The sequence below is a fragment of the Phasianus colchicus genome, chromosome 12 (assembly GCF_987193195.1).
Source record: "Phasianus colchicus chromosome 12, bPhaCol1.hap1.1, whole genome shotgun sequence".
NCBI classification, from domain to species: domain Eukaryota; kingdom Metazoa; phylum Chordata; class Aves; order Galliformes; family Phasianidae; genus Phasianus; species Phasianus colchicus.
Window position 1 is genome coordinate 4,965,879 of NC_143447.1, and position 12,876 is coordinate 4,978,754.

General features: G+C 38.7%; 1 protein-coding gene across 4 annotated transcripts in view; it reads left to right on the forward strand.

Moving 5' to 3' along the window:
* RORA (RAR related orphan receptor A) overlaps positions 1-12,876 on the forward strand; it is a 398,577-nt gene that overhangs the window by 1,392 nt on the left and 384,309 nt on the right. For 3 of the 4 annotated variants that reach the window (XM_090148734.1, XM_090148738.1, XM_090148735.1), the window contains exons 2-5: positions 5,733-5,862; positions 6,618-6,698; positions 8,312-8,371; positions 9,396-9,465. The gene's annotated coding sequence lies outside the window, so the exon portion shown is untranslated. The remainder of the gene's footprint in view (positions 1-5,732; positions 5,863-6,617; positions 6,699-8,311; positions 8,372-9,395; positions 9,466-12,876) is intronic. The other variant, XM_090148736.1, reaches the window with a different exon arrangement.

Genomic DNA, 12,876 nt, shown 5'->3' on the forward strand with positions numbered 1-12,876 from the left:
GGGATTTTTTGTTTCCTTTCTTTCTAGATAAAGACCTTGCTTTATATGAAAGCTGGAAGCAGATATTTAACTTCTTTTAAGGTCTTTAATGTATTTCCTCTAGAAACAGTGTCAGTGTTTACGATGTGGCAGTAGGGTGTAATTTGGAGTACTAAGAACTCTGCTTGATAAAAGGAATATCCAGTGTTGCTGAGCTGTTATGAAATTATCATAGGAAATCTTTAAATTTTGCAAAGCAGTCCGCAGTAAAACCTAATGAATGCACTATATTAACACAGCTGTATGTTTAATTTGTCATTATCTCTGATCTGATGCTACAGCGTGGTGGCATTTGGCTGTGAATTCCAGCATATGTTTGAATGAGGACTGACTGGAATCAGGCTTGTGGTAACTTTGCTTGAGTAAGAGTGAAAAGAACTGCATGCTTGTTTGTGGTTACAGATATTATTTAGGTTGGATAAACAATCCTGTGGAATCATTTCTGGATTTTGACATATGCAGATATGAGTGTACGGGTTTGTGAACAGTGAGGAGTTTTCATCAGCCAAGTTATCTACCTCTGCAGCAATCTGCAAGTCTGAATTCCATTCGCTTCCTCCTAGGAGAATGTAAATGGAATTAAATTTGTGTCTTTATTTCTGAATTTGCTGCCTTCTGTCCTGTAAAAAATGAGCAGCAGCATGATGTGGAAATTACTGTCACACTGAACACTTGGAGGACTTCTAGTGAGTGTTGTAAACTGTTTCAGTTTATCTTAATGGAGGCTGCTGAAGACTTCTGTTAAATCTGGCAACTTTAATGTTTGAACGTAAGCTTTTAATTGCATAAGTGCAAGCTGCTGATTGAGTTTAATGTGGTAATAGTCTGTACAAACAGGTGAATTTCAGTGCTTACCAGTTGTACTGTGAGATGGGTGATATGTTCTTAACATCATGAACTCGCCCCATGTCAAGCACGTGTATTCCAGCAGTTGTCAATTGTACGTATCAGTATTTACCCATTTTACCAAACTTCATGGCAGTTCTATTAAAAAAAAAAAAATCTCTGACAGTGGTTCTGTGGAGATCCAGTAATTTGCTTTTGAAAAAGTAAAGTTTTGAAGTTCCATACTTGTTAAATTTGCTGGCATCTTCTTGACAAGATATTCTTGGTGTTAACTGCACTTCTCAGGTACTGCAATTCTGGGAGCATGATTACAATATTTAGTGTGATACTGCCATCCATTATCACCAACACCACCTACTTCTGCAGAGCTGTAGCAGTGGGCGTGATGCTATCTGGTTCACGTTATTGGCCTACAATTCCATACGCAGGGAAAAAAATAAACTTCAGGCTTACGGTAATGTGGATATACATTTTTATTTACTTTTATTATCTGTATCTTTAATTCAGGACTTGTCTTTTTGCAATTGGGAATGATTTTCACCAGGAGAGGTGCAGCTTTCTTCCTGTGGCTGAGCAGTGGCAGCTTTTGGTCAGTGGGTAACACCACTCTGAGTGGGACAAAACCTCTTTGCGTGCTCTGGAGGTTGTCAAAGCTGATGCTGTGTAGATATCTGTGTGTCACAGCCTACTTAATTGCTTTGACCTTAATGAATCTTCTTTTCCAGTTCAAGCAAGATGAAACAAATAAAAGTACATGCATCGTTCAGGATGACACAGGGGTTAAGAGCAGATGCTGTGAGTGCAGGAACTTGTAATCTGAGTTGGATCTGATACAGAAAATGTTGTTGGATCTTTCCATGTATAAAGCAACGTTTATCAGCCCAATCATTGTTACCGTACAGAGGTCACTCAACAGAGACCATGGTGAACTCTTTGCAGTTGATACTAAAAGCTGCAAGCATTTGCTGTATTTTGTGTGAAATGAATGAAATGAATGTATTTTGTGCGATGAAACGTTGCAGCAGGGACTGCAGACTCCTTTTACATCAGCAGCCATCTTACAACATAGTGTCTGCCACTGGCTTACAGCTTTAAGGTAGGCCGAGCTGCTGCCAGACCTGCTGTTGCTCTTTTCTGGTCCACCACTGTCCTGCACTGTTCCCTGATCTAATGTGATATAATGATTTAATAGTCAATATCTATTTTCTATCAAACTATGAGCAGACTTTGGGGGTGTGTAAGGTGCTAGACTGCACTGCAGGGTTTCCTTTTGCTCAAGGATCAATGTGTAGTCAGTTGTTTGTTTTATTCTTGTCCTTATGACCTTTGGTCCCTTTTAGAAAGGATGAGGAAGAAACTCCTGTCTCTATTACCTTTTGTTCCCAAATTCCTCTCAGCTCCTTCAGCTATCATTCTCCCTCCAGGCAAGAATCTCTGTGTGAGCCTTTCAGCCCTTCTGTCTCTGTTCTCGTTCTGTAACAGCACTTCGAAGCCTTCCTGTTGGATAATCAGCCCAGCTTCCCCTGGTGGCTCAGGGCCGTTCCTTGGCCCAACAGCAGGAGGTAGGAGGCCACCTGCACACTGTCCTGGCTGCACTAAGTTTGCTGTCATTAAGCCAGTGATTCTGTGACATATGCAGATATAATAGTTATTGCAGAGAAGAATTTCATTTAGAAATCACTTGAAGCCCCTCAACGGAGTGAGAGTTTCAACAATCTTATCTAGATTTTGAGCTGCATACTATGTAAACAACTTGCATAACAGTACTTAAATACAAGCACAGATGAATGAAGCTTATGTTCAAGTTCAGATATCTTTATTTCTTGCACTGTGATTGAGAAGCAGTAAATAGAAGAGGATCTTAAAATTAGACAATCCTCTGCAGGAGGAACTGTTTCTCCATGCAGAGACTAATGTATTTACCAACTTTATATTATGTTCTGCTCATACTACTGCAGTACAAGGTGAGTGTATTCAACTAGTGAGAGATGAAGTTAGGATGTTTGTGACAACTTTAGTTTTATCAGCTGTACTCCGTTATAATAAGCATAGTACTTGGGTTAGCTGGGTGAAAACAGCAGTCTGGAGACATTTTCTTACACTGTCAGGTTGGGTATGGCAGGAATCTTTTTATGTTTATCCCCGTTCAGCACATTGTACATATAGTCCATGTTCGTTGCAGGAGAGTTGGACTGGATCATAGAATCATACAATGGCCTGGGTTGAAAAGGACCTCAATGACCATCTAGTTTCAACCCCCCTGCTATGTGCAGGGTTGCCAACCACCAGACCAGGCTGCACAGAGCCACATCCAGCCTGGCCTTGAATGCCTGCAGCGATGGGGCATCCAAATAGATGACCTTTAAAAGTCCTTGCCAACTCTAACAATTCTATGCTTCTACATCTGTGAAATTATTTGAAGTTGTTTCAGTACTGTGCTTCTGCTGGCTGATGATATTCAGCCATCAAAACAAGATATCTGTGTGTTTTGAAAATTAGATGTAATGAGACTGGACATGCTCAACTAACAGCTAGAGCAGTGAGTATAGTAAAATGGAGGAAAATGGAAAACTGCTCCCAGTAGTACTGTCAACACAACTACTGATCCACAGCAGGTGGACTATTTCTCCTTATTTTCTCCTTAATTGTCTTCAAGCCAGGGCCTCTTATCTCCACAATGTCAAATCCTGCTGTTTGTTCTCAGTGTAGCAGCAAAGTACAAGCAAGTACACCCTTCTGGTGAGAAGGGAGGGACAGAGACGACTGTGGCAATGGGGGCTGCCAGTGTGCTGTCCTGCATCTTCCTCTAGCTCAGGTTTGCCTGAAAGCACAGGAAAAGATGCTATTTTTATAATTTCACAATCTGTGTTTAGTAGCTTCTGCTTCATTTCACTTGAAATTGCAAATGTAGTGGCTGGAAACAATTGTGGATAATGCCACTTTTTAATGATATTTAAGTTTTGGGAGATGCCACAGTGGGAGTGCTGGGGAAGTGAGAATCAGTGTGCAAAACAGATGAGAAGAGTTGATGAATGGTTTTATGTGACAAGATACTGCATGGGAGTTACTGGGAGTGTGTGATTATTTGATGTTTTATTGGTATTCATAGTGGGAAGACTGGGAAATGTTACTACTACATCAGCCTTCTGGTTACAGTAGGTAATAACAAGTTTTTGGTGCATTGTTTGCTTTTGATTACAGTGGTGCATTCTGGCAGATAGAAACAAGTTCAAAAACCAGGTATATTCAAAAGTGTCCTTAAAACTAAGATTCAGGGCACTGTTGTAAGACTGCCAGATTTCATTGCATAGCTGTTGTATGAATTAGAGTGAGAAAACTGTTTTCCAGAACTTGTCGCTTTAACTTTGGATACCTGAACCACAGTAAGTTGCAATAGAGTATTCTGTAAACTGCTTTCTTTCCTTAATTTGAATTTATGCATGCTGGGCATTTTGTGCCACGGATATTTATTTTGTATTCAAAATTGTTTCAGAAGATTTTATTTCAGATACGAGACTTAGAACATCACGTTTTGACGTTCTGTATTTGGAATCACAGAAAGAAAATAATATTAACTAGGACATTAGCTAGCTGATAGAATTTAGATTGGAGTACCACAGCTCACATTGCAAAACAAGAACACGTGTGAAGTATTTGTAATAAAACTTTGCTCAGAGCTCAGAAAGCTTTTCAGATTCAGAAATGCACTGATGTTAATGAACGCTTTGACAGTGGTGCTAGCATATGAAATTTCTAGGGAAATAACAAGGTTAGTGTCTCATGAATTGGCCAATCCCAGGTATAAAACAGTTCAATTTTTTTTTTCAAGTGCCTTCTATCAACCACAAGAAAAAGAGCTCCTGTATTCTGTGAATTCAAAATGCATTAAGAGTTGCTTATTTTAAGGTAATGGCAAATAAGCAAAATGGGACCACTACAAAAGCACATAAAATGAATTGGTGTATATTGAAGTGGTGTCTCTAACAAAATTGTGAATTTTGTAGAGCTTTAATTACTAGTTAACTAGATTCAAGATGGATCTGTATATAAGCTAAACAATAGATACAAAAGAATATTTATGCAGAGCATAACATGCCTCTAACCATTGTTTGTTCCACTTGATTTGCAGTTCCACATAATAAGATGCCATTTGGGCTAGAGATTTACAGCATGCCTTATCTTTAGTAGATATGTAGAATTTTTTAATCATCTATAGTCACTTCTCCAATTAGAAGATAACTACTTGAAAGGTTTGTTTGCTTGTTTTCTGTTTTGTTTTGTTTTGCTTTTTTTCCTAGAAATCTTTTCCTATGACTTCATTATAGTAGAGTATAAATATTATAGTAGAGTATAAATTCATCTTTTATTGTTCTTTTTTACTAGCTGGAATTGAATAAAAGTTCAAATAGCTTACTTTGAATTCCTACATATGTTATTTATCTATAATCATTTCAAACACAGCTTAAACGATCAGATTTTTGTCTTCATATATGTACATATATACCTGCTTTATAAGTACCACATTCTTCACCAGCAGTAATTAAGTGTCCAGTACTGGGCAACAGTTGTATCACTGATAAATTATTTGGGATGAGGACTTGGGTGAGTTTGTTTTCAATGTGAATTTAGCAGTGTTCAGGTGGAGATCTGTGCTTGAACATGAGGAAAGGAATGTTCCTGTGAGTTTTCCTATTCTATGTGTCTTGGTAGCGTGAGGTGTGTGGAACACTCTTGATGTCGATTTGCTTTGTGTGGAAGAGGTGGTAAATCCTACTGGTCTGGTTTTCCATCGTCTCTTCAGTGAGGATTTCCCAGTTTTGACACCTCAGAGACACTTTTCCTTCTAGCTTCTAGGTTAATGGAACAGCCTGTGGTAGCTGTTGGGAGTGCACCTAGGCTGGCACGCAGCCTCCAGCTGAGGAGCCCATTTGGTGTGGAATCCTATGCTCACCAACAACTAACTCAAGGCTGGCTCTGGTAAGATGTGCTGTAAAAATGCTCCCCTCTGAAGAGAACACCCTTGTTATTTTATTAAACTAGATCAGAACACGTGACTGACTGAAGAGTGGCAGGGTCCAAGTAGTGTGCAAGGAGCACTGTTGTGAATGGGAATAAAAAATGGCAGATCTCCATGGCTGATGGGATCCTGGGTCAGCATTATGTAAACTACTGCTGGTAAATCTCACATGTAGGGAGTTTAATAATAAATAAATAAATAAATGGACACTTAATTAACTCAGCGTAGGCATCTTGTCCTTTCTTCTGACTGTCCAGAACAAAGTATATTTCAGAGTGTATGTGTTGCATGGAGATATCCAACATGATGTAGAGTTTTGGTTGCTTTTTTGTTTGGTTGGTTTTTTTTGCTAGTAAATAGTTCACTGAGTTAATGATCTAAGATCTAGGGAATGCATTATTATTTTTAATAATAATAAATATTATTTTATTTTTAAATAAAATTTATATTTTAAATATTATTATTTTTAAAATAATATTATATTATTTTAAAGTAAATAACATAGAGGCGTATGAGTTCGTTTTGTATCCTTGTGAAAGCAATTGTAGCAAAGTAATAGTATGTATGAAAGAGCCCTATTGCATTCTCAAACTGGTGGGTGTTTATTTGGGGAACAAATTGCATTTACAATTCACCAGATCATATATTTGCAATCCACATTTGAAATTCAGTAGTATCTTTCATCTGTTCTCTCAAATATGATTGTCCTCCCTAGAATGGCTTACATGAACTTCTGAGAACTGTCAGGAAAAAAAAGGCAACAAGGCACGTTTTCAAAAACAGAAGGAAAACTTTGGTAAGTTTGGAGCAGTCTTATGGTAACAAAAAGTGGAGATCTAGGAGTTCAAACTATCACTACTCTAGTAGTAACACTGAACCATGTGCTATTTCATTGTATGCTTAAAATGGTTTATTACATAAGAGAATAGAAAGTAAAATAGGTTGTTTAATGCAGTAAAATAGTCCATAAACACTTAATGCATATAAATCAGGAATAAGTAGACCAGTAGAAGAAAGACCAGAGTGCCAGTAATTTCACCATTGGAATCCTTGCCAAATTCTGTGTTTTTGAGTGTTAGGTCTTTCTCCTGAATTTGTGAATTAAAATCGGATGTAAGTACAAAAAACGATCATGTATTTTCTCTATGTGATATCAGCTTTTGCCAGACTTAGAATACGAACTGAAAACCTCAAAATTGCATCTAATGAAAACTACATTATTCCTTAGTGCTCAGTTGTGTGTAAAACCACCTAGACACATGTGCATAAGGATCCCTGTTCTAAGCACCTTGTTTTTTCAGGTTCTATTATGAGGACAGCCAGCTCTTGGTCAGCAGGTGGGACCTGTGTAGTTAGTAAACCAGAATGCTTAAATGCTCTCAGAATTTGTTGTGTTGGTACCTCGAAGATGGTATATTTTCATGCCAGGCTGCAACCATGGCACAGTGAAAGACTGCATATAACTGCAGTTTTAATGTTTTGACTAATTTATTATCCAGAATTATTGGGCATGATCATTTTCACTATCATAACAGTCAGAAATAGACTTATTAAAAAAAAAAAATAGCATTTTTTGGCAAATGCTGCAAAGGGAAGGCCCGTCGTTACTTGTCAACACTTATCAAAGTGATAAATTTCAGATCATGTTTTGTGAACAATTTGCTAGTAAGAAATTTCTGTTGATATATATGCATTGTTTTTTTTACTTGAAGTGTTGGAAACAATTCCTTCAGCTGTTGGCTGTGTCTCTTGATAACTAAGTGCATGGAGCTTTATATCAAGATGTCTTTGAGGATGCACAGTCTCAAATGTATCAGCACAAAGGAAACAGCAAAAGGAAATGCTGTCCCATTATTACTCAGATCAATCTCAGCAGGTCTATCTGTGTCCACTTACTTTGACTTAAAGGAAAATCTGTGATCTTAAGGGGACTTGGAGACTTAGAGAGGTGGTGGCCTGGCTTGAAGAAATGCAGTTTGTGGCAGATGCATCTCCTGTTCTCCAGTGTATGGTGGGGTTTGGGTCTGGATTTGGGTTTCAGCCCTGTGCAGGGCTCCGTGCTGCTGTGAGGTGCTGCTGGACACCTGTTCTGTCACTGCCTTCTGGATTCCTGAGCATCTGTGTGCCAGCACTGAATATACTTAGCATGGATATATTCTCTTCTGTGATGTATACTTAACACAGACACTATGCTGTATATTTGGTGCTCCAGAGGTTACCAGAATGCAAATCTATGGCAGTTTGCTAGATTGCAATCCTGTCATTTTACTTGCATGGGATGCAGGTGCAATATGGGTCTTTTCTGACACGTACACCCAGACCTTGGGTGAGATAGAGAGTAAGGCTTTATGTAGCAGCTTTTGATAAAGTTACCTTGAATGAACTGTTAGCTCTGCTTGTGTCTTTCAGTCCGAGGAGAGAAGTAGATTTTGGAAGCACTTTACACAAGTAGCTGCATCTACAAATAGGGTAAGGTAACTTATCCTTTAATGAATAAGCCACTGTGTCTCAGGGAGACTGTTTTAAAGAATACGGTGGGAAAGAGTGTCACAAGTGACTCAAGAGATGAGACACCACTGACTGGGTTTCAAAGATACGCAGTATTTAATTACTGGGCAGATATCACCGTAATCACAGTATCCAGCCAGTGCCCGTGGAAAGCAATCCACTTTTTGAATGAATTCAGGGAGATTTGGATCTGGATACAGCCCAGGCTTGTGTTTAAGTTTGCTTAATGATCCTACTTTTGAGGTGTGACTAAATAACGTTAAATATTTGCATAATGTCTCTTAGCTAGAGAAGGCATATAACTACTGAAAGTTAATTTGAAGCAGATAATTGCTTTGAGTGATCAAAAGCCTGCAAATATCAAAGCTGCTTGTTTCTTTTTAAACCATTGCAAGATGTATAGCTCTCGTGATGAATTTTTACGTAGAAAGAAAGCTCCAGCTGGTTGTTAGGATATCCCATTGCACAAGGTGACAGGGTGCTGTAATGGACATGGGCACATAAAACATTGAGGGAGAAAGCAGGGTGTGTGTTACAGTGCATCATCTATTCTGCAGTACTTGCCTGTGTGCGTATTCCTTGTCTGCAGAAAGCCTGATGTAGCAGCTTTCCTGCTGGGCAGAGCCCATACGGGTGGTTACACTGGGGTTATGCTGGGGAGGGAGTGGGGAGGGATGTAGCATGCACTGTAAGCTCGTACTGCTCATATGCTGAGTTCTGATTCTGGCATCGTACCATGGATAGTTTGTGAATTTCAGTGGAAATAAACTGTGAAGATAGCCACTACCCTGGGACAGTGTTCTTATTTGTTTGTTTTAATTTAGAATAAAGAAGTATTAAATAAATGTGGGGAATTATCGTTCTGATAAATATGCTGAAAAATGTCCACGGTGTTATGACGTAGGCATGATTGTGGCAGAGGGGTTGGAACTTGATGATGCTTGGGGTCCCTTTTATTTTTACAGTATTATCACTTTGTTTGCAGTTAGATCCTTCTCTCTTCTCCCTGAGGATAAGAGCTTTGGTGTGACTGCAAACAACAAAACTCCTTCTTGGTGAGTGGAAAGCCTTTTTTCCTTGCGAAGGATAATCTCCTTTTATGCTGGTCTTTCTGCTTGTGTCCAGAGAGATTACTGGAGGGTACTTGAGTGTAATGTATCCAGAAGAGAACATAATTTTTCAGGCTCTTCGTTACAGTCATTAGTAACTTCAGTAAGAAACCTGACTTCTCAGGCACTGCGATAATTGTCAAGGTGAAAGTGTAATTATAGGCCAAAGCTGGTGTAAGTTTTTGCATATTAAAGAGCTGTTCTGAAACTTATTCTGGGGCCATTCAGTTATTTTAGTTTTGTGGTGGAAATAAGCTGTTCAGTCAGCACGAATTTAAAGGAGCACATTTCACGCTGGCCTGTACTGTTATGAAACACATTAGAACCTGCAGGAGTCCTAGGGCTTGTGTGATGTCTAGAAAAGGACTATCTGATGTAGAAAAACTGAGTTTATGCTTTTTCTTTACTACTGATGGTCTTTTTCAAACATGTCAACAAAAAGAATATCTGTAGAGTATCTCTAGAGTTGGGATATCTTTCACTGGAGCAGCCAACCTGTTTGTTTTTTTGTCTTTTGTTTTTTGTTTTTTTAAGTTGTTTCTTTTCACTTCTTAATTTGAGGATAGATGTAACAAAGATGAACGGTTCTGTTATGTTGTGCTCAGCACATTCACACCTTGATCCCACTAGGGGAAAAAAACCTGATTTTAGGTGATCATACAAAGTAGCCATTGGCAGCTCAGTTCTAACTAACATTGCTCAGGACTCCTTTTTTCTTTTTCAGAACCCTCCAGTGCTTCTCTTTTTATATTGAATATCCTTTTCCCTTGAGGCTCAAAACATTACTGTATCTATTGAGCAAATATCCAACACAAACAACGACACACACTTCATCTTTTTCCTCTTGCTAATGATATTTTTAATCAGAAACGTAGACAATTCCAAAGAAGTCAAATCAGCATGTGCTGGTCTGTAAGCAGAGAAGGTGCTGTTGATGCAAATGCCTGATGAGATAACTGAGCTTTTGTCACAGCACTGATATTCTGTGACCTTCCATGTTAGTTATGATGGAGAGTGAAATCATTGCTGTGTATTTAATGGCTCCTTTGGCTGGCATGGTGACAACTGCAACAGACTGTCAATATTGTGTACTCGGCTTTACTTTTTTTCCCCTTAGGGTACTGCCTGTTTTGCTCAGCTGGTAAAACCCAGCACATCCATACTTGCTCTCCATTTGTCACTAACTACATTTCATGTAGTATGCTTTTGAACTAGTGCTTCTTTGCTGTATTAGTCCTTTTATTGTAGAGATGGTTGCAGCAAGACATGCATGTCACGTTCTGTTGAAAATTGTTGGACAAAGCTGTGGCATTACCTTCTTGTCTGCTTGGCTTTACCATGCTAAAAGACAATACTGGATGGTGATGCTGATTCTTCATGTTTGGTTCTGTCCATCTTTTCTGAGAAGATGCCTCTATATTTACCAGACAAGGCTGCAATACTTGTTCTTTCTTGACTATACTCTCCATGTGTTTACACATAGCTTTTGACAAGTTGACTCTTTTCTCTTTCAATCTCTTAATGTCTCCCATGCGACATGACGAATATGAGTTGGTTTCCTGTCATCACACTGCATCCCATTCAGCGTTACCTTAACTTCTAACTTTCTCTTGGCAACCTAGCTCTTGTAGCACAGTGATTTTTTTTTTTTTTTTTTTTTTTTTTTTTTTTTTTTTTTTTTGGTTTCTGCTGCTACTGCATTTTGACCGAATTATTTGAGGTGTTTTTTCTTTACTCCTTCTGGTTCAAGTGTGGCCCTTTGATCACTCTCAATGGATATTCCAGTGCTTTGTTAATCTGTTTGCTGATCCATACCTCTTTTTAGGTCTACAGTAGTACATGAGAACATGCAGGCAAACTAACTATTACTTCTCCTTTAACAACTGCATTTTTTTTCTCCAGTTCTTCTTATAATGTTCTATAGCCTTCCTATGAGGTCTGTTACGAATTTTAATCTACGATTTGCTCGGAGTAATGCCTTCTATTTATTTCCATGGAAACTACAAGTACAAAGAGCACAATAACACTATTTGGTAGTACAAATTCTCAGCTACAGCAACACAGTCACTGCTGTTAGCTGTGCATCTTCACCGGCAGTGAACAAGAGCCTGTCTCACTGTGCTCACATCCACTGTTCAGTCCCTGTAAACATTCATCAAGTGTCAAGGAAGATCAATGGATGTGTCTTTTTCTGCATGGAGGAATTCAATTCCACCCCTCTTCCTCATCCACACTTCCATGTCCAATGGCATTTTGTCAGACTGTCCCTCTGCTGCCATCTGTCACACAATAACAAAATGTAAAGAAATATTGGTGAGGAGGTTCTACCTCTACTGCCATGCCATCAACGTCTGCTGCTGACATTGTGGGCTAATGTAATAAAATAGGAGGCGTTACTTTCAGAGCAGCCCTCATATATAGCTACTTTTTCAACCATGGGACAAAATATCTTGGCTTAAAATCACATCAGATTTGTCTGTGACATGGGCTAGGTACATCAAGGGTCAAAGACTCCTACGCTTCCTGTGTAGATTGCGAAAGCTCATGAGAATGTGTTTTCATTAATATTCATGAAACATTCTCATTCTGCAAACATTCGTGTGAACAGTATTTGTCAGAACCTTCTTATTATACCTAAGCCTCCAATAGGAGTTTAACATCTTAGGCCAGCATTTCTTTCAAGGCTGTAACAGGTTATTCATTTCATCAAGCAGGCTGTTTGCAACGCTGTGTGTTTAGCTGCATGTCAGCCATAGGAAATCATGGATAAGCTACAAGATTGGCTTCTCTATGAGAATTCATGTCGGCTTGCACGCAACTTCTTTAGCTAACTCTATTACTGTAAGGTTATTATCAAGTAGATGTATGTGGTGCTGACAGCTCCTGACAGAAAAGTGCTTTATTACATAGAAGCTTGCAAAGAAAAAACTTCAACATTAAAACATGATAATCTTTTATGCCCAGATAGCTACATATTGGACAAGAAATCCATATAATTAATATTAATTGTAATGAAGTGTGACAATCAAGAAAGAGTAACAGGAGATCCTGCTCATAAGTCAAGACCTCAATAGAACAGAAGATACAGAGCCAGCCAGAGATGGATGATGGAAGAACATTAGACTGAATAATTCATGAAAGAACACAGTAGATTGCATGTGAGGTCTGAAGCCTTTTAAAGGCCTGCAAATAGATGACAAAGTTCACTCGGTTCAGGTAAATAATGATGAGCCTTAAGAGAGGAGGATGGAGAATGTACATGTGATGTATCATGAACTATTAATAAGAGTTAAAAGGTCGTATACTTGCCATGTCAAGTGTGAATGATCAGGAATTTAACATGCAAGGAGAGATGTA